Source organism: Rattus norvegicus, chromosome 10 (assembly GCF_036323735.1).
Source record: "Rattus norvegicus strain BN/NHsdMcwi chromosome 10, GRCr8, whole genome shotgun sequence".
Lineage (NCBI taxonomy): Eukaryota > Metazoa > Chordata > Mammalia > Rodentia > Muridae > Rattus > Rattus norvegicus.
Window position 1 is genome coordinate 72,180,302 of NC_086028.1, and position 19,738 is coordinate 72,200,039.

The 19,738-nt window shown below is 45.2% G+C and overlaps 1 long non-coding RNA gene across 5 annotated transcripts in view; it reads right to left on the minus strand.

The window, feature by feature from the left end:
• Positions 1 to 1,078: 1,078 nt before the first annotated feature.
• Positions 1,079 to 19,738, minus strand: part of LOC120095164 (uncharacterized) — a 37,803-nt gene continuing 19,143 nt past the window's right edge. Inside the window, exons 2-6 of one of the 5 annotated variants that reach the window (XR_010055721.1) lie at positions 14,678 to 14,819; positions 12,909 to 13,094; positions 12,645 to 12,802; positions 9,328 to 9,408; positions 1,079 to 8,646 (exon numbers count right to left, since the gene is read on the minus strand). This is a non-coding gene — a long non-coding RNA (uncharacterized LOC120095164). Of the gene's footprint in view, positions 8,647 to 9,327; positions 9,409 to 12,644; positions 12,803 to 12,908; positions 13,443 to 14,677; positions 19,197 to 19,738 lie in introns of those variants that run through there. The other 4 variants (XR_010055719.1, XR_010055720.1, XR_010055722.1 and 1 more) reach the window with 4 other exon arrangements.

Below are 19,738 nucleotides of genomic sequence, written 5' to 3' on the forward strand. Positions count from 1 at the left end.
CTTACAATTGTCTGTGACTCCAGCTCCTGAATCGGTTCTGACACCCTCATCTGGCCACTGGCACCAGGGATGTATGTGTGCATATATGCACGTGGACAAAACACTCACGTGGGTAAAAGATAAAAGTAAATCTGTTTTAAAAGTTACATATATTTTAAAAATAAGTATGTTCTCTGCTCCTGGCAAACAGGAAGGCACCATGATCAATATACCACAGAATTCTGTCCAAAAAGCCAGTATTGAGTGACCTTTTACATTTTGCTCACATTGTTGTTTTGTTTTGTTTCAAGACAGGGTCTCTCTGTGTAGCCCTGGCTGTCCTGGATCTTGCTTTGTAGACCAGGCTGGCCTCAAACTCAGAGATCCACCTGCCTCTGCCTCCTGAGTGATGAGAGTTCTGTCTGTCTGTCTGTCTGTCTGTCTGTCTCTCTCTCTCTCTCTCTCTCTCTCTCTCTCTCTCTCTCTCTCCTTTCCTTCCTTCCTTCTTTCCTTCATTTCTTTCTTCTTTCCTTCCTTCTTTTCTTTCTTTTTCCTTCTTTCAGCATATGCATAGGAGAATGTCCTGAAAAGAACAACTTATAAATTCATGTGTTGTGAGGTTCATAAGCAACCGTCCATCCTGACAAGGTAAATGCTCCTCAGCTGGAGTCCCAGGGTCCAAAGAGAAAGCGATATGCACCCCTAGCACCTTTGGGAAACTAAAGACACAGAGAAACCATTTCATCTTCCTGTGCCTGCCTCTCAGCCCTCCCCTTCTGCTTCGCTTAGACAGAGTGGCCCAGGCCACTTTCAGGTAAACACCACACTTCCCAAGGAGAAGCACTTCAAGCACACCTTGCCTTGGTAGCTTTGGGTAGACTGCCAGGGTAAAGACCGTTGCCAAGTCTGTGTTGTTGTTGTTGTTGTTTTAATACTCAGTCCTTGTCCTGCCACTAAAGCATGTTTGGTTAAGGATGCTAAATCAAGACAAATTCCTTAAAAAAAAAAAAAGAGTCTGGGGAGAAGGTCCTGCAATGTTTTTATAATTCAAACTAAAAGCAAATGAATGTTCCATTAAAAAAAAAGTAACACACACAACTGAATGTCTCCTTTGTTTATTTTCCAAGTTATTGCCAAGAAAAGACAGTTCTTTATACAAACTCTGTTTGGAATTAGTTCTTAGGATAAAGGAAAACAAGCTAAGGATTTGTTTTAAGAGGGACGATGTCACTGAACTGAGAAGGGGACAGAGTCTGAGCTAAGGGGAGTGTCCTGAAGATAGTTGAATATGTGTGTGCATTTCGTTTTATTTTATTTTTTAAAGAAACGGATGTCTGGTAGTATTTGTCTTTCATGCTTTGCTTATTTTTGTGCTCTCAAATTCAATTATTATTTATTTGTGTGCATGCATACAATGGCGGGCTCAAGCGCCCACCCACATGCGTGCGTGCATGCATGTTGCACCCTCAGGAGGCATACAGAGTAAGCTCCAGACAGTACCTCAGCTACAGCCTGCCACTCCCACCCTCCCTGGACAGCAAGGCTTATGTATCCTTCTATTTCCTTCCTTTTTCCAGTGACACGTGGCTTCTGAGGCTGAACTGTGTCACTGTCCTCTTCTCTGCTATTTCTTAGTCTTTCCTACCGAAAACTCCTGGGTTTGCCAACGCGGCGCTGGGGCTGCAGATATCCCGAACGCACTTCTTAGGCAGCCGTTGGGTCTTTCATCTAACCCACCACAGGCACTCTACATCCTTGCTTGCCTGGTCTCATTGTTCCTTAATTTCTTTTCTCCTATTCAGCCTGTTCTCAAACTACAAAGCCAAGAACATATCAAGCCACAATGAACAGGAAAGCAGCCAAAGAAAATGCCCGTTTCCCATTCTCAAGTTTGAGAAAAAATATAGAATGTGAGTCTGCCTCTGTGTTATCTCACTGTTTGTACAGTTTGTGAGAGAAAGAGATTCCTGGCTCTGCCCCTAACTGTATGGGTGATCTTGGGCAAGTTACGTAACCAGATGTCTGAAATGCTTTCTGGAACAAGGCAAAATCATAAATAAATAAATGACCTTGCCCAGACTTCATTTCCCAATTATAGAAGCACTATGGCCTAGAGATTAAAAGCATAGACTCTGGCCTGAAATAGACATGGGTGGGAGTCCTAGACTTCCCACAGACTCTGTGACCTTAATTTCCTCATTGGTGATATAGGAACAAAAATGAAATCGACATCAAGAGATTTTGACTTGCAAGGACTGAGCTAACCCACAGAGGGCTCTGAAGAACACACTGACCATTGTCATCCTTGATGCTCCTACCTTCAGTAACATAACAATTAAGATCTTAGAGGCTGTGTTTCAAAATGAGAGATGCCAGTTTATGATAATAGTCCACATTAAAATAATTCTAAGTAAATTTAAGTCTTATTACCAAATTTCATTTTGATTCTTCCTTCTAAGGACAGAGTCTTGTGTAGCACGGGCTGGCCTCAAATTTGCTGCACAGCTGACACTGACTGGCACTGAACTCCTGATCCCCTGCCTCTGTCTCCAGACTTCTGAGATTACTGTCTGAAATAGTGGCTATGGAAGTGAAAATACACTCACATGTAAATGTTCTTATTTGCTTATTACTATTTGGGGGAAGGAGTGGAGGGAAAGTCTCCGGCAGCCAAAGTGACCTTGAATTAAGGCTGACCTTGAGTTCTTGAATCCCTCTGACTACCACATGATGGAATTACTAAGGGGTGCCACTGTCTTATGTGGCACTGGGGATCGAACCAAGGATGCATGCATGTTAGGAAAGCACTTTACCAACTGAGCTACATCACTACATGTAGTATATTTATTTTTATTGAAGCAATTTGCTGCTGAACTATCTAGAATTTAATTTCTATTTCCTGGATGAACAGAATTCAATATTGTTTTGCAGTACAGAAGTCAATAGTGTATATAGCAGTTTTATTGAAGCAAATGGACTTCTTTTTTTTTTTTTTTTTTTTTTTTCCGGAGCTGGGGACCGAACCCAGGGCCTTGCACTTCCTAGGCAAGCGCTCTACCACTGAGCTAAATCCCAACCCCGGACTTCTTCTTTAGACCCGATGAAAAGGAGTGTATATGAAGCTCAATGACAGAGTACTTGCCTAACATGTGGAAGGTTCAACCCCCAACGACTCTCTCTGAAGTGCAGAATGCATGAGATGTTCCAGTGTCGGGAAAAAGGGCAGCTGTTGTACAGCCTCCTCTGCTGATGTCATACCTAAATTTGGATCCCAACAAGTACTTCTAAGTGGTATAAGGACAGTCCTTTGTATCTATCTACCCTGGCACCTAGCAATAATGCTTAGTTGGGATATCTGTTGAAAAATTAATAAAGGGGCTACAGAGATGTCTCAGTGAGTAAAAATGCTTACCATGTAAGCCTAATGACCTGAGATTGAACCCAGAGGCAGAAAGCCAGAACCCAAGGCAGAAGAGAGAGCCCCCTCCCAAAATTGTCCTCTAACCACAGGGATGAGGTTCCATTCCCCATACCCACAGACCTCATACAACTTTCCATAATGCCAGTTCCAGATAATACTACATGTTCTTCATGTTCCTCAGACACCAGGCACACATGCAGTGGACACACATGTAGTCAGAACACTCATACACATAGAATAAAAAATAAATAAATCTAAAAAAATTTAATTATAGGAAATGTTTACTGTTTGGGGCCTGGATGGATGGCTCATAAAGTGCCTGCTGACCAAACATGAGGACCTGAGTTTGATCCCTTGAACCCAGATAAAGCCAGAAGTGGTAACGCACATTTTAGGTCCCAGCATGTCCTCTGAGGAGGTGGAAAAAGCCATGCAGAAATGACCCAGCCAGCATTTTACCTGCAGTTAAATTTAAACTCACCTTTAACATTAGCCTTTTGCAGCCTATGAGCTGACAGAAGCTTTCTGCTACTTCAAACAAACAGGATCAGCGTTCTGGTTTTCCCTTTTTAGTGTATGTTCATTTTACAATCTTTTCCCTATAAACATGAGTTCAACATCATCTCTCTTCCAGAAATGCCCTATCAACAGCATTGATCTCATTGGACTGTTCTAGCCATCACAGAAAGGTGATTTAGGGCTTGGAGCTCTGGAATCTAGCAGGTCTGGTTTTGTTCCTGGTAGACTACCTGAGGGAGGGTTAGAGAGGTGGTGGGAAATGTTCTTTGCACCTCGATTTCTGTATTTATTTATGGGGTTAGAGTATGTATCTCATAGGTACAAGGATTAAAAGGGATCATCATTTTACACAGTAAATCTTCCAGATGAAAGTGTTTTTTTCCAAAAAGCAGGCAGGCCTGCAGCCAGAAGCATCTATACTAGCCCTTATTTGGAGAGATTAGACAGAGCTGAGCTCTTTTTTTTTTTTTCTTTTTTTTTTCTTTTTTTTTTTTTCTTTTTTTTTTCTTTTTTTGGAGCTGGGCAGAGCTGTGCTCTTGAGCAGGTGAACCAGGACCCATAGCTACAGAATGCTTTTCAGGACTGGCTCCTGCGAGGCACTGGGGGTATAAGAAAAAGATACGTTCCTTGGCAACCAAAGGCCTAAGATTAGAGCAAGAAGCAGGGGACGAAGGAGAGGTAGAACAGAGAACATGTTCAGTGGGCTGACTGAACAGGGATGCTGCCATTCTTCATGTAGCAACAAATATTTAGTATAAGTTTTTTTTTTTCTTTTTTTTCTCTTTCGGAGCTGGGGACCGAACCCAGGGCCTTGAGCTACCACTCAGCTAAATCCCCAACCCTTAGTGTAAGTTTTTTTAAAGAAGGTTGCAAGGACTGGAGAGATGGCTTGGTGATTAAGAAGATACTGGGGGGGTTGGGGATTTGGCTCAGTGGTAGAGCGCTTGCCTAGCAAGCGCAAGGCCCTGGGTTCGGTCGCAGCTCCGAAAAAAAGAACCAAAAAAAAAAAAAAAAAAAAAAAAGGGTCCTCTTCCAGAGGAACCAGGGTTCAGTTCCCACTCTCCACAGGGCAGCTACAACTCCATTTCCAGGACATCTGACACCCTCTTCTGGCTTCCACAGGCACCAGGCATTCACACAATGCACACACATACAGACAGATAAAACATCCATACACATTATAAGAAGTAAAGTATTAATGTATTTGAAATTTAAAGAAGGCAACAGCAGCTGAGAGTGGAGCCAATGGTAGATCATTTGCTTACCACCATAAATATATGGGATTTGATCCCCAACACCACAAAAGAAAAAGAGAAATAAATATAAACAGACTGTAGACTCTTTCTTGTGTGCCACAAAGGAATTTTTTTTGTCTAGAGGCTATCCCTCTCCAGCAACAGGATTTGCTACCCCAATGGTGGGGGGAGGGGGTGTTTCCTGGTGAACCTTCCACTAGATAAGACCTGCTTAACTCAACATAGGTTATCTCAGATGTCTCCTGAGCCCATTCCAAACTAGACAGACACGTGAGCTGGCTGGGGAAGACAAAGGAATGCAGGAGAGACTGCTGGCTATCAAAGGAGCCTGGCCTTTGCCCTGGCTAGCCATCAGAGATCTCCAGGTTCCTGAAAGTCCTGCTTAGATAGCAATGGTTTTGTTTGCCTAGGAGCTTTGGCCGCTGGAAAAGCTAACATGAGATTTAGGCCCGGGACTTTGGGTCACAATGATATCAGTGGCGACCTTTAGAAGGACCTGGGGACTAAAAGCCACGTGGGCATCATGTGGTCAAATGTCATTCAAAACAAACCAGGAAATGGGATGAGCGTCCCTCTGCCACCATGGCAATTCTGTGTGGATATCATCAGGCCTCCCAGGCAGGATTCCAGGGTTCCAGGGGAAAGCTTGCGTGTGTACCCCTTCCCTTGGCTGATTCCAATTTACACAGTTCACTCTGATAAATTATCTCCATGAGTAATGTATGGAGCTTGCGGCTACACAGATCGCATGGGCTGCTCTTGTCAAAGACTAAGGTTCCTAGCACCCATGTGTTGGCTCACAATCACCCACAACTGCAGTTTTTGTTTTTTGTTTTTTGTTTTTTTTTTTTTTTCTTTTTTTTCAGAGCTGGGGACCGAACCCAGGGCCTCGCGCTTGCTAGGCAAGCACTCTACCACTGAGCTAAATCCCCAACCCCACAACTGCAGTTTTAAGGAATCCAACCTCCCCTTCTGACCTTGCTGGGCACCAGGCAAGCAGGCAGTGGACAGACATTCATGCAAACAAAGCACTCATACACATAAAATACTTAAATAAATCGTAACTGTGTGCACATCTCCTGCTGTCTGAGTCATCTGTGGGAACCTCTACGTCTGTAGCCAGCTGAAGCAAGGGTACAAGCCTACCCACTAGGCAGTGGTGTCTAAGCTGAAGGCAGACTTACAGACTTATGATGATGACTGGTCCTTCCACCCCAGTAGTTAGATAACTCAGCACCATGGCTGGGCACTGGGGAACTGCTACAATGTAAGGGAAGTGTTGTAAGAACTGGAAGCCCTTATAAGTGAGCCCCCACGTAATTGTGTAGACCTTGCTCTGGCTTTCCCCCCACACGTATGACCACATAGCTCACACTTCAGATTGGCACCTCTTGTCTGCAAGTGTCAGAGGCCCATCCTAACCTTAGTTGCTAAGACTAACTGAATACTGGCCCAGTGACCTGTGACTGGGCATAATCACCCAGGCAAAGAGCAAGAGGAGAACCAGATGAGGGGCTTCACACGGCCCTTACATTCTAGAAACAGACATGGCACTAGGGATGTTCTCCGCTGTTTCTGAGGATACACCCAGCTCTAATCACTGGGTCTCTGGCTTGCACCCCTCCTCCCCCAGTATCCCATTCTGCTCACGGGGTTCACGTTACTTTCACTATGCCGGGGGCCATGTTTTGTTATTTGCTTAAACCTAGGGCCTCCTAGGAAAGGCACCTTGCTGCATGCTTCGAGGTAACCATGGAAACTGGCTGCCTTTATCAGATTAACTAAAGGCAAGTCAGTAACAATCCTGAATGTCGACAAAGCAAACGCTGAGAACAAAGACTTTGCAAGCCATATTAAGTGACGTCCATGCTCCAGGCTCTCGGTGGAATTTTGGATTCCCTGAGAGTTGGCACCCAGCTCTGTTCTGAGACCCCTTTCTCTTAGACCATGTGCTTCCTGGGGTTTGGGACATCCCCACTGTATATGGAACTAACCCCCTTCACTGTCTTCTAGCTTCCAGGGAACTCCCCTGCTTACCTGAAAAGCTCTAAACATGAGATTTTTATTGAAAGGGTCCCCATAACTTCAGCCTCTCTGAGGCTAAGGTTAGGAAATCAGGACTTAGATGGGCCAGAAGCAACGCGGAACGGGGTATTTCATTAGAGAAAAGGGATGTGTCAGTCCGCAAGACTGCTGCCCAAAATATCATGAGCTGATTGGCTTCAATAGCAGAATTTTATTGTTTCTTAGATCTGGAATCCAAAAGTCTGAAATGAAAGTGGTAGCTGGGTGGGTCTCTTTTGAGGGCTTAGAGGAACTGCTCCCTGCCTCCCCCTAGCTTCCAGTGTTGCTGCTAAGCTGTGGCACCCTTTGGCATTTGGATATACCATCCTTTTCTCTGCCTTTCTCCTCCTGTGGTATTTTCTGTGTGTCTCTGAATTTCTTTTTTGTTTGTTTTAAATTAAACTTTATTTTATCATTCTATGTGCACAAGTGTCTTGCCTGTGTGTGTGTGTGTGTGTGTGTGTGTGTGTGTGTGTGTGTGTGTGTGTGGACCATGTATATCCCTAGTGCCCACAGAGGCCAGAAGATATCACTAGATCTCCCGGAATTGGAGTTATAAACAATTGTGAGCTGCTATGTGAGTGATGGGAATTGAACTCAGGTCCTCTAGGAAAACAGCCAGTGTTCTTAACCACTGGGCATCCGACCTTCCGATTTTCTCGTATCAATATTGAGAACAGGGCCCCCTTCTACCTTTGGTTTCTAACTGCTGGGATTTTAGGTATATGCTACCATTCCTGGCCTGACTTGATTCTTAAATATTGAGCCTTCTTGAATTTCTCCCTAACAGGGAGCCCTTGATATTCTGGGTGTGCCTTTTTCCCCCCAGCATGAAGCTAGCCCAGTTACATGCTTCCTGTCAGCAATGTTTGTCCGTCTTTAGTCCCCACCCCACCCCCAGACTGTAGGCTCCACTTTTTAAAAGATGTTATTCTTCTGTGACTTGAACCCAGGGCATTCTATATGCTGGACAAGCTTTCAAACGCTGAGCTACAGCCCCAGCCTTCTGTATCCCTGTTCTGACAAATCGTTCTGCAAAGCCTCGGCAGACCATCACCGTGTGGAGCGTGTCCTTGGAACAGGCTTTGCCTTGACAAGTGGAGCTAGTTTGGGTGCTTGTCTTGCTGTACGCTGACCTTCGTAGGCAGTGGGGTGGGCTGTGCTCCATCCTCAGGGAAACCAGTGGTGTTGGAAGCTCACAGAAGTGGGGAGAAACCTGCACTTAGATCCAGGCAGGCAAAGTTCAGAGCTCTGTGAAGGAATGCGGCAGAAGGACACAGGTAAGCAGAGTTATAGTGCAACCTGGTGGAAGGTAAGGGGCTTTACTCTTGCTTCTTCCTTTCCTGAACAGGCTGAGTATTTCAAAGCTGAATGTTGCCACACAAAAGGCTGCAGGAGAGTCCAACCCTAGAGAGAAGCAGGGACGGTCTGGTTGGTTAGGAACCTGGAATTTGCCCACTAAGCCTCAATTTCTATATCCATAAAGTGAAACATCTAAGAAAATTTATTTGGACAGATTTTTGAGAGCTCTGAATGACTTTAACATACGGCCTTAGCCTCGTGTCTAGTACAAATAATACACTGGTTTCTTTCTCCCCGTGAGCACTGCTGTTGGTAGATGCCACCTTTTACTGTTTCCACAAACAATCGATAAAAATTAGGTAAACTGTGGGGGAAATGATAGAGTCAGATATGATGATATGGTGACATATGTCCGTAATCCCAGCAGGAGAATCAGGAGTTCAAGGCTAGCAAAATTTGAGGACAGCCTATCTCAAAACAAAATAACAAAAAAGGGGCAGAGACTGGCTGGGGAGGCAGTTCAGTTTGGTAAAGTATTTGCTAAACAGACATGAGGATCTGAGTTTGTATCCCTAGAACCCACTTAAAAAGTCAAGCGTGGGAGTAACCTGTCTGTAATCTGGGGAGGCAGACCCAGGAGGATCCTTGGAGTTCATTGGCCAGTGAGTCTTACTGAATGGGTGAGCTGTGGGTTCAGGAAGAGATACAATCTCAAAAAATAAAGTGGAGGGGTTGGAGAGATGGCTCAGTGGTTAAGCACACTGGCTATGCTTCCCAAAGACCTACCTGGTTCGACTCCCAACACCTACAGCCATCTGTAACTGCAGTCCCAGGGGGTCCAGGGACGACTTCTGGCCACTGTGGGAACTACATATACATGGTATAGAGACATCAATGCAGGCAAACACACACACACACACACACACACACACACACACACACACACACACACAACCCCTCCCAGCCCAAAAACAAAAAACAAAAGCATACACATAAAATAAAATTGGGGGTATAAATAAAAAAGGGAAGGAACCATGAAGGGGTCCAACATGGACCCCTAACATAACCTGTATATTTACCATGTGCTAGCTCACACACATAACTCCTCGCACACAGGAGGGGGGACTCCTTTGGGCTGTGGCTGTTTCTACACAATAGAATGCCCGGCTTCTGACTGCTGATCCGTGACAGGGAGCTGTCACTTTGCCATCCACCTTGAGGTTTCTAGCAGCAATCTTGGCTAAACAAGTATCCTTTCTTTCCTCCACAAAGAAGGGGGCATCCGCGCATCTCTGAGATGTTAACACTGGGCTAGAACTGGGTTTCTCTGAGTGCTAACAATTATCCTACACACTTCCTAAGTTAGCTCAAAAATACAGACACTTAAGAACAGGTCAGGAGCACCTGATCGCTTTGAAGAGATAATTTCCTTAGCTGAGACATGAAGCAAATGAGTCGTCATTATGCACAGCCCCTTCTGCCCCTTAGTATGATTTAATGTATTTTAGAAACCAAAGTTCAAAATGTGAATCTCCTGGGCAGAGAAAATCAATCTGTCAGAAGGTACTTAGGGAGGGCACAGCAGATCCTCTGAAAACACCCCAGGAGCGAATCCTTGACCTTATTTTCTGTTTGCCTGACAATGTCGTTCAAATTCTGGCTTGCAATAGAAGATTGCTTCCTATCCATGGCTGTGCCCTTGCCTGGTCCCTGAGGCCCTGAGCTGAGTCTTCTACTGGCTACAGAGACCCCCCCCAACTAAGAACACTAAGTATCTCAGAGGAAGTGACCCTCTCTGCACTCCCCCAGCAGGTCCTTCTCTCTGTGTCTCACTCTGGGTCCCCTTTCTTATTGTTACACTGTTATTATTTATTGAGGTGCCAGGGAATGAACCCAGGGCCTCACCTGTACTGGGCAAACGCTGTAGCACTGAGTTATAGTCCCAGCTGGGACAACACCCCCACCTGCCCCAAGCCCACTTTTTTTTAATGGAAGGAACTTCTATTCTGCCAGTCATCCAGGGCTGGCTGCTAGGTGAGTCTTAGCCTTTTAAAAACTGAGTCCCCTCAGCTGGGTGTGGTGGTGCAGGCCTTTAGTTCCAGCACTGGGAGGCAGAGATAGGCAGCTCTTTTGTGAGTTTGAGGCCAGCCTGATCTACTGAGTAAGTTCTGAGACAGAGCCAGGGCTGTTACATAGAGGAACTCTGTCTCCAAAAAAACCATAAAGAGCGGGGAATGGTCTCTCCATCATGGAAAGGGGCTGGAGGCAGAAAGATTGATGTACACAGTTTGCACTGTGTCCATCACTCCTTCCACAAGGCCTGACTCTCCCTGCTTTTTCTTTTCCTTTATGTCTTTTTCATTAATAAACTTTTTTTTCTGAGACAGTCTCAAGTAGTCTGGGCTGACCTTGAACTAGCAGCACAGCTGAAGATGACTTTGAACTTCTGATCCTCCTGCCTCCATGATGACAAATGCACCACTATGTCTCATTGACACAGCTCAGGGCTCAACCTAGGATTTCATCCGTGCTAGGCAAACATGTAACCATCGAGCTGCATCCCCAGCTCTAAGGCTACTTTTTAAAAATCAAGATGTCTGGTAGATATTCTGTAAGCTCAAGGCTAGCCTGGTCTATAAGCAAGTTCCAGACCAGCCAGATCTATGCCATGAGACCGTTAAAAAAAAAAAAAAAACCTCAAAATGCCAAGGGGTCTTCATTCTCCCCTTACTAAGCACAGGTGCTTTCCTCTTTTATTTTCTAGTAATACATGTTTCCAGCACTCAAATGGAGCTGGGTCTGATAGCACGAACTTGCAGGCCCTGCGCTGGAGAGGCTGGGGAAGGAGACTCTTTGTTTTTTTGTTTTTTGTTTTTTGTTTTTTGTTTTTTTTCGGAGCTGGGGACCGAACCCAGGGCCTTGTGCTTGCTAGGCAAGTGCTCTACCACTGAGCTAAATCCCCAACCCCGGGAAGGAGACTCTTAAGAGAGGCCAGCTTCAAGTAGAGAGGGCCTTGTGAGTTGGCAAAGGACCGGGGCGGTCAAGAAGACAAGAAGAAAAGTACACGAGGCTTCAGGTACAATAATCAAAGGCAAGGGGAGGAGAAAAGGAAGTAATTATGAGTTAAACAATCTTTAGAAAATTAAAAGGAAATAAAGGGAAAGAATAGGTAGAGACATAGCTTAGGGATGGATACAGAGCTTGTCCATGCATAAGGCCTGGTTCAATCTTCAGTACTAGAAATAAATAAAATAAACAAAAAAATACTCCAAATAAAATTTAAAAAAAAGACACTCCAGTGTCTTCCCAGTATAGCAGCAAATATGTCTTTAATCTGGTGCACAGAACATGCCATTTCTGACTACATCATTTTATTTATTTTTAAGGTTTATTTATGTGAGACCGCTTGCTTGCGTGCGTGCGTGCGTGCGTGCATGCAAATACCCTCAAAAGCCAGAAGAGGGCACTAGATCCCTTAGAACTGGAGTTACAGATGGGCTGTGAGCCACTGTAAGGAAGGATGCTGGGATCAGAGCTCTGGTCCTAGGAGAAATAGAGATTGCTGGCAAGTCGTACTTTACCCATGGTTCAGTGCCAGGAACAGCACAACTGACTCTGAGGACGGAAAAACAGCAGTTTTGCAAGACATTTTAGGTTCTGTTTTGATATTTATGAGTTGCTTATTTTTAGGTTTTGTTCCTAGTGTGGCATTCTGACTATGAATTACTCATGTTCTACCTCTTAATCGTTCGTTTGAGACAAGGTTATGCACAGCACCTAGATTGTCCTGGAACTCAGTATTTCAAAGAGTCTGGCCTTGAACTTCTGGCCATCCTCCTGCCGAGAGCTGGGAGGACAAGCATGGGCACAGCACCTGACTTGTCTCTTTTCTCTTTCCTTTCCCTTCTTTTCTCTTCTTTTCAGCAGGGTTTTTCTGTGCATCCCATACCAGCTGGGAACTCACTGTGTCACGCAGGCTACATCATGCCTGGCCCACAGGATCCCACTTAATCTTCACAGAAAGCTTTGTGACCCCAGGGTTATGTTAACTGATAAAAACCTCAGAGTTTAGAGAGATTAAGGAATTGCCCCCCGAGACTCACCTGGCGAGCATACGGAGCAATTCCGGGCCTATGTGTTGACAGCTTGGGTTGTAGCTTACTCTTTCTTGCCTGGTGGTGAAGTTTAGCACCATGTGATGTGGCTTACAGGGAGCCAGCTGCAGTCTGCCAGGGCAACTGTACCTCTCGATGTTTTGTGCCTGGAAACCAGATTGAACAAAGGTGCTGACAAGACCTCTTTAATTATGGATGTCAACGTGACAGTTAAGGAAGACACTTAAAAAGGCAAAGTAGCTTCTTACTCACACCACGGAAAAGAACTGGATCCATCCACATTCACCAGAGATTCCTATTTCCTGTAACAGCAGAACTGACAGAGGATCCCAAGGTGATGTGTTTTTTCTCTAACTGAGTACAAATGAGTCAGATGCTGTCACTGGAGTTGAAGGTAGGCACCCCTGTCTTCCTAGCAGCTTCCTGGGGAGCAGTTCCCTGCAGAGATGGGGAAGACAGCCTTGTCTGCCTGCCTGAGCTCCCCGAAGCCTCCCCAGCTGCTGATGCAGTGCCTGGGACAGAAGGAGCCGGGGTGTACCCAGGCCAAAGGTCAAGGCTCCGTCCTTGGAGCTGTGGGTTTGGCAAAGGAAGTAATGTGCTATGTATCGGCACTGAGCTAAGAACTGGGCATGGAGAGATGGGCTCAGGAGGCTGCCGCATAGCGCAAAGTACAAAGTGGGTGGCTGGGTGGGAGAACACCTGTAGGTGTTCAAAAGATATCAAGAATTTCAAAGTTGGGGGCTGGAGAGATGGCTCAGTGGTTAAGAGCACCGTCTGCTCTTCCAGAGGTCCTGAGTTCAAATCCCAGCAACCACATGGTGGCTCACAAACATCTGTAATGAGATCTGATGCCCTCTTCTGGTGTCTAAAAACAGCTACAGTGTACCCAAATAAATAAAAAAAATAAATAAATAAATCTAGAAGGCACCATTTAAAAAAAAATAATTTCAAAGTTGGGGCAGAGTGGGTGGGGGCCCTTGGTCTGAGACAGTTTGCAAAACCAGGCCTGGTAGCACCAGGCTTCTAATTCCCTGAGTCTGGAGGTGGAGGCAAGAGGCTCAGAGTCATCCTTAGCTACTTTTTGGCAAAGGATCCTATGTGACAGCATAGATTGCATGCCATTAAGGCTGGTCCCGAGAGGATTAGAAAGTTACTGCTGTCTTAGTTCAGAGGGAAGTCAGACAAGCACACACAATGATTACTGGGGTAAAATAATGTGCTTAGGAAGGGAAGGCTGGAGGTGTGGTCTTACAGTCTCTAGGAAGCCCAGGACGGCCTTTAACTTGTGGCTCCTCATGCCTCAGCTTCCAGAGAGCCAGGACTGCACGTGCTGGCTTTAATGTTCCAATTTTGTGCAGACATGTATTTCCATGTTTTTTTTAAGATTTTATTTATTTTATATATGTGAGTGCACTGTCACTATCTTCCGATACACCAGAAAAGGGCAGTGGATCCCATTACAGATGGTTGTGAGCCACCATGTGGTTGCTGGGAATTGAACTCAGGACCTCTGGAAGAGTAGTAAGAGCTCTTAACCACTGAGCCATCTCTCCAGCCCATTCCCATGTTTTCTTGTCCCTCTCCCTTATTTTTTTTCTTTAGGTGTCTACCAAGAGTGGGATTGACTGGTTATGTTGTAACTCCGGGTTGCTGTCTAAAAACATAATAAGCAAAAAGCAGCGGGCACAGTTGAGAGTGCCCACTGGTCTTGCAAAGGACTGGAGTTCTGTTCCCAGCACCCCCACTTTGGAGAGCTCACAACAGCATGTAACTCCAGGTGCAGGGGATCTGATGCTGGCATACTTCTGAGCTACCACCAACTTACCTATCTTTCCCTCCAGACATCACATGCTGTCATCCAGCACCAACAGTATGACTTAAACTCAAATCATGTTAAATGTGGCAAAGGAGAGCTCGGAGACTCGAAAGGTCTTTAATATAATCTGTGTGCCGCAAAACATGATGGACCTCGAGAACACGAAACTCTGAAATATAGGCTGCTGTCAGGTGTTTTTAAATACCTTTCGGGTAATCTGTCAGCCCAGTGTGTTTGCCATACGCTCCAGGGGAAGTCTGCTGACAGGTCCTTTGATTTTATGAAAAGTCGTCTTGTTGAGCGGTTGCTTGTAACCTCGTGTGGATGTACTGTGATAGCGCGTCTTCCTAAGAAGGGCAAGGGGCTTTGAGTTTCGGGTTATTTGTTTGTATTTCTATTTCTTTATTTCTTCTTGGTGCTGGGGGTAGAACTCAAATCCCCCAGCAAGGCACAATCTTTATTATTGAGTCACAACCAGGCCCGAGGCTTGAAAACCTCTAACCTTTTGAAGGAACAGAGGGAGAACTGGACATTAACACAGATCTGGCTGCTAGGTGCTCTGTGTTTTCATACCCGAAGAGGTCGATGGAATGTGAGACTAGGAGAAAACTCTAAGTAACTCAGATAGAGCCTGGCGTTCCAGGAGAGGGAGAGTAGAAAGTTCTGGGCCAGTCTCAGCTACACAGTGACTTCCAGGCCAGTCTCTAATACCCTGTCTCAAAACAACAAAAACAAAAGCAAAAACCATATGGTGGTGACTTTACCCCACTGAGAACGTAGCTTTCCTCAAAGAATAAGAAACCCAAAGGAAGCTAGGTGGTGGTGTACACCTTTAACCCTGCAACTTGGAAGGCAATGGGGAAAGACCTGTTCCACAGTTCCAGTTTGAGCCTAGCCTGGTCTACCCAAGGGGAAAAAAGTTGATTAAAAAAAATAGGAGGGTCTGGAGAGATGGTCCAGTGACTAAGAGCAATTTCAGCTCTTGGGAAGGACCTGGGTTTGTTTCTCAGCACTCCCATAAAGCAATTCACAATCACTTCTAACTCTAGCTCAGAGGTCAGATGCCCTCTTGTGGATTCCACAGGCACTGCACTCACGTATACATATACACACACTCTATAAAGTAAATCTTAACAAGGGAAAAAGCAAAGAAGAAAGGAAAAGAAACAAAGAAGGGGCTGGAGAGATGGCTCAGTGGATTGCTCTTCCAGAGGTCCTCAGTTCAATTCCCAGCCACCTACACGGCAGCTCACAACTGTCTGTAAGTAACCTCAATTCCAGGGGATCTGACATCTTCACACAAGCAAATATGCTGACAAAGCACCAATAAACATAAAATAAAAATAAACAATTTTAAAAAGAAACAAAGGGGGGTTGGGGATTTAGCTCAGTGGTAGAGCGCTTGCCTAGGAAGCGCAAGGCCCTGGGTTCCGTCCCCAGCTCCGGGGGGGGGGGGGGGGAAGAAACAAAAACAAAAACAAAAAAAAAAAAAGAAACAAAGGCCTTCAGTCCAGGGCTAGCAGAGTGATGTCAGCACACATACGCCGCCACCACCACCGCCACCCATGATTAGTTTGTAGCTTTTGCTTTTATGGTCACAAGACAATCACTGAACTACTTAGGTGTTAGGTGCATGTCCTAATCAAAATAGAAAAAGATGGCAAAGAAACCAAACTTATTGGAGAACTTTTTCCAGGTCCCTGGGTGCTGCTGTCTATGTCTTTTTTGCAAAACTGGTATGCTTGGTCTTTTACCTGCAGAAGGCAAAAATATCTCAAAAATAAGATGGCTATAAGTAGCTATGGGGACTTAACAACCAGGCTCTTCCTCAGCTGCATGAATGCCAGGAGGTCTTCAGTGGTGATTCCAAAAAGGGACGTCTGAAAGGCTTGGAGATGGCTCAGCAGTTATGAGCACCCACTGCTCTTACAGACAGACCTGAGTTCAGTTCTCAGGGTCCTATCTTTTTTTTTTTTTTTAAATGTATGTGAGTACACTGCAGCTCTCTTCAGACACACCAGAAGAGGGCATCAGATCCCATCACAGATGGTTGTGAGCCACCATGTGGTTGCTGGGGATTGAACTCAGGACCTCTGGAAGAGCAGTCAGTGCTCTTAACCACTGAGCCATTTCTCCAGCCCCCATCTCAGGGTCCTACCTTAGGCAGCTCACAACTGCCTATGACTCTAGTTTCAAAGAATCCAAAGCCCTTTTCTGGCTTCCATGGGTACCTACAGGCATTGGTGCACATACATGCACAAAGACACACAGACACACAGACACAGACACACACACACACACACACACACACACACACACACACACACACACACCAAATGAATAAATAAATCTTTTTTAAAGGGGAAAGAGAAAATTATAGTAACAGGTTTAGTTTAAAAAATAAAAATGAAATTAAAAGTTAAAAAAAAAAAACCAAAGTGACACTCTATTTTACTCTCTTTAGATTATGTTGTTGAAGGCCAAGTAGCAAGTCCAGGGGGCTTCAGAAACGAACAGATATGCTAAAGTCCTGTTGTCTCTCAGTGGCTGTCTCTAATTCCATCAGAACAGAGTGGTGGGTTATCCCTCCCCTCGGTGACCTCCCCATCTGCTACAGTTCTTCCTCCCTTAATAAACCCTAATAAACATACATTTGCTCTGTGGGAGGGGGAGACAGAGAGACAGAGAGAAACAGAGACACAGAGACAGAGAGGGAGAGAAAGAGAGAGAGAGGGAGAGGGAGAAAGAGAGGGAGAGGGAGAAAGAAAATGTAATCACTTTTTTTAAAAAAATAACTCAATCTTGATTAAAGAGTCACATTCAGTGGAAACAGTCCCCTTTGTGAAGATTATCCTAAGCCAAGTTCATATTCAGGGAGCTTGGACCGACTAGCCTTGGTAGCTAGAGCAGACCAGCACCACCTCAGTGATTTTAGTGACTTCAGTGAGCTAGTTTTAAGTCACTTGAATTAGATAATGACAGCAAACAGGAGGTTATGGTACCAGACATGGGGCTTCACACCATTAATATCCCAGAGCTCAGGAAGCATCCTGTCTAAAAAAAAAAATAAATAAAAAAAAAAAAAAAAACAGAGAGAGAGAATTATTATTATGCTGTTACATTGAGTATCTTACTTATAAATGTAAGTTTAAGTTTTAAATCATAGTAATGATACCACCTTAGATTCTTGTCCTGAAAGGCAAAACACATGTGTGTAGGTTTCTCTGATAATAATAAATAAAAATGTTGTGGGTAAAGGCACTTGCCACCAAGACTGACAACCAGAATTCAATCCCAGTACTCTCAGGGTTAAAGGAAAAGACTAACTCTAAGCCCCAAAGCAGTGGTGATGGGTATCTTTTATCCCAGCACTCAGGAGACAGAGGTAGGCAAATCCCTGTGAGTTCCAGGTCATCCTGGTCTACAAGGATGGTCTACAAGGTCTACCCTGTGGTCCTGGTCCAGGACTACAAGACTACAAGGGCTACACAGAGAATTCCTGAAGCAAACAAACAAATAAAAATAAAAGTTGTCCTCTGATCTCTGCATGTGTGCTGTGGTACACGCTCATAGATGTGAATGGCATGTTCACGCAATCGTGAACATGTGCCCACTGAGAAAAGGGTTTAGAAACCCCAGCCACACCATTTGGAGTGTGTGGTACCTAAAACTGCTTTGCTACCTTAGTAGCTGTGGACCAGGTAGAACCGGGACTATATGGCCCTAAAAGTCTAAAACAGAACCTGGACCTCACAAGGATGGACTCGTCTTTACTTAGCATATACTTGGTGCTCAATAAATGCTTCTTTTCTTTGTCTCTAAGGATTGTACCTATTGCCTCGTGTGTGCTCTCTAACACAGAATTATATCCACAGACTGTTTTTTTACTATTTATTTTGATACAGGGTGTCACTATGCTGCCCAGACAGGCCTCAAACTTGATATTCTCCTGCCTCAGCTTTCTGAAGAGCCAGGGTTACAGGCCTATATCGCTGGGTTCAGCCAATAACTGCTCCTGAAGCTAGTGGGTGAATACATTCGATGTTTTCTAGCAGCAAGAGACACATTAACAAAGTAGCTCTCTGTGGACTTCTAGGTATGGTCACCCAGGCTAATAAGTCTGAGACAAAATACTTCACACGTTCGTTCCCCGTTATCCAGCATTCGCTTGATGGAGACCACATGCCTTGAAAGGGTCTCCTTAGTGTGTCACGATTCCAGAACACAAATAGCCCTTGATCCAAGTTTGCAGAGTCGGCCTTGGAGCTAAATATGCCTCACTGACATGTTTTATTTGGCCCACAGAATGCTGCCTTTTTTTTTTTTAAAGCAACATTAGCTGCCAACACTTCAAAAGAAAGAGACTTCACAGAAGAATCCAGACTCCCGGCTCTTTAGAAACGGAGAGATCTGGCAATGCAGGTGCACCATTTCATTAAACTCATAACCACCCATGGCTCAGTAGCTGTTGCTTCCTTAGCAGAGGTGCGGGTTCTTCTTTACCACAGCACCCAGCACTCCTTACATTCCTATCCGTGCTGTTCCCAGGCAGGTATCTTATAGGCTTGGCCTTTCCCTCACCATTTGTACGGGGTGGGGGGGGGGGCATTTGCTACCGAGGCCCCTCATCTGCAGCACTGGCTGGTAATGCTATTGTTTGCCTTGCTTTCCTGCTTGAAAACAGTTGTGCACATAGGTATGGTACATTCCTGGCCAGCCTAGTTTTCATAGTGGAGTGCCAGAGCTACATTGTGAGGCCCTTTCTCGAAAAAAGCTGAAGGAGGAGGAAGAGAAGGGGGGAGGAGGAGGAGGAGGGGGGAGGAGGAGGAGGAGGAGGAGGAGGAGGAGGAGGAGGAGGAGGAGGAGGAGGAGGAGGAGGGGCGGCACATAGGCTTGGTTGTGCTCTGTGAGACCCTGTCTCAAATAAACAAATCATTATTTAAAAGGGTAAAACTGGAAAGGTTGGCAGAGCTCTCTGACTGGCACCTGCTCTTTCCTTTTTCTAACAAGCCTCCCTTCCCATCAGCTCTAGCCGCCCACCTCATCACCAGACTGTTATTTTCCTTAAACCTAGGGTACCTTCTCCCCAGCTCCCCCCACTTCCTTCCTCTCCCAGTAAACAAGCACGCTGGTCCCTCTCTGCCTTCAGAGTTTTACCGTTAATCACAGGGAAACAGACAGGAAATAACAAAGAAGACATTGCGAAGTTTAAGAAGCCTTGACAGTCTTAGTCGCAGCCCTGCCTCCGGGAATGAGCGCTCCTCGC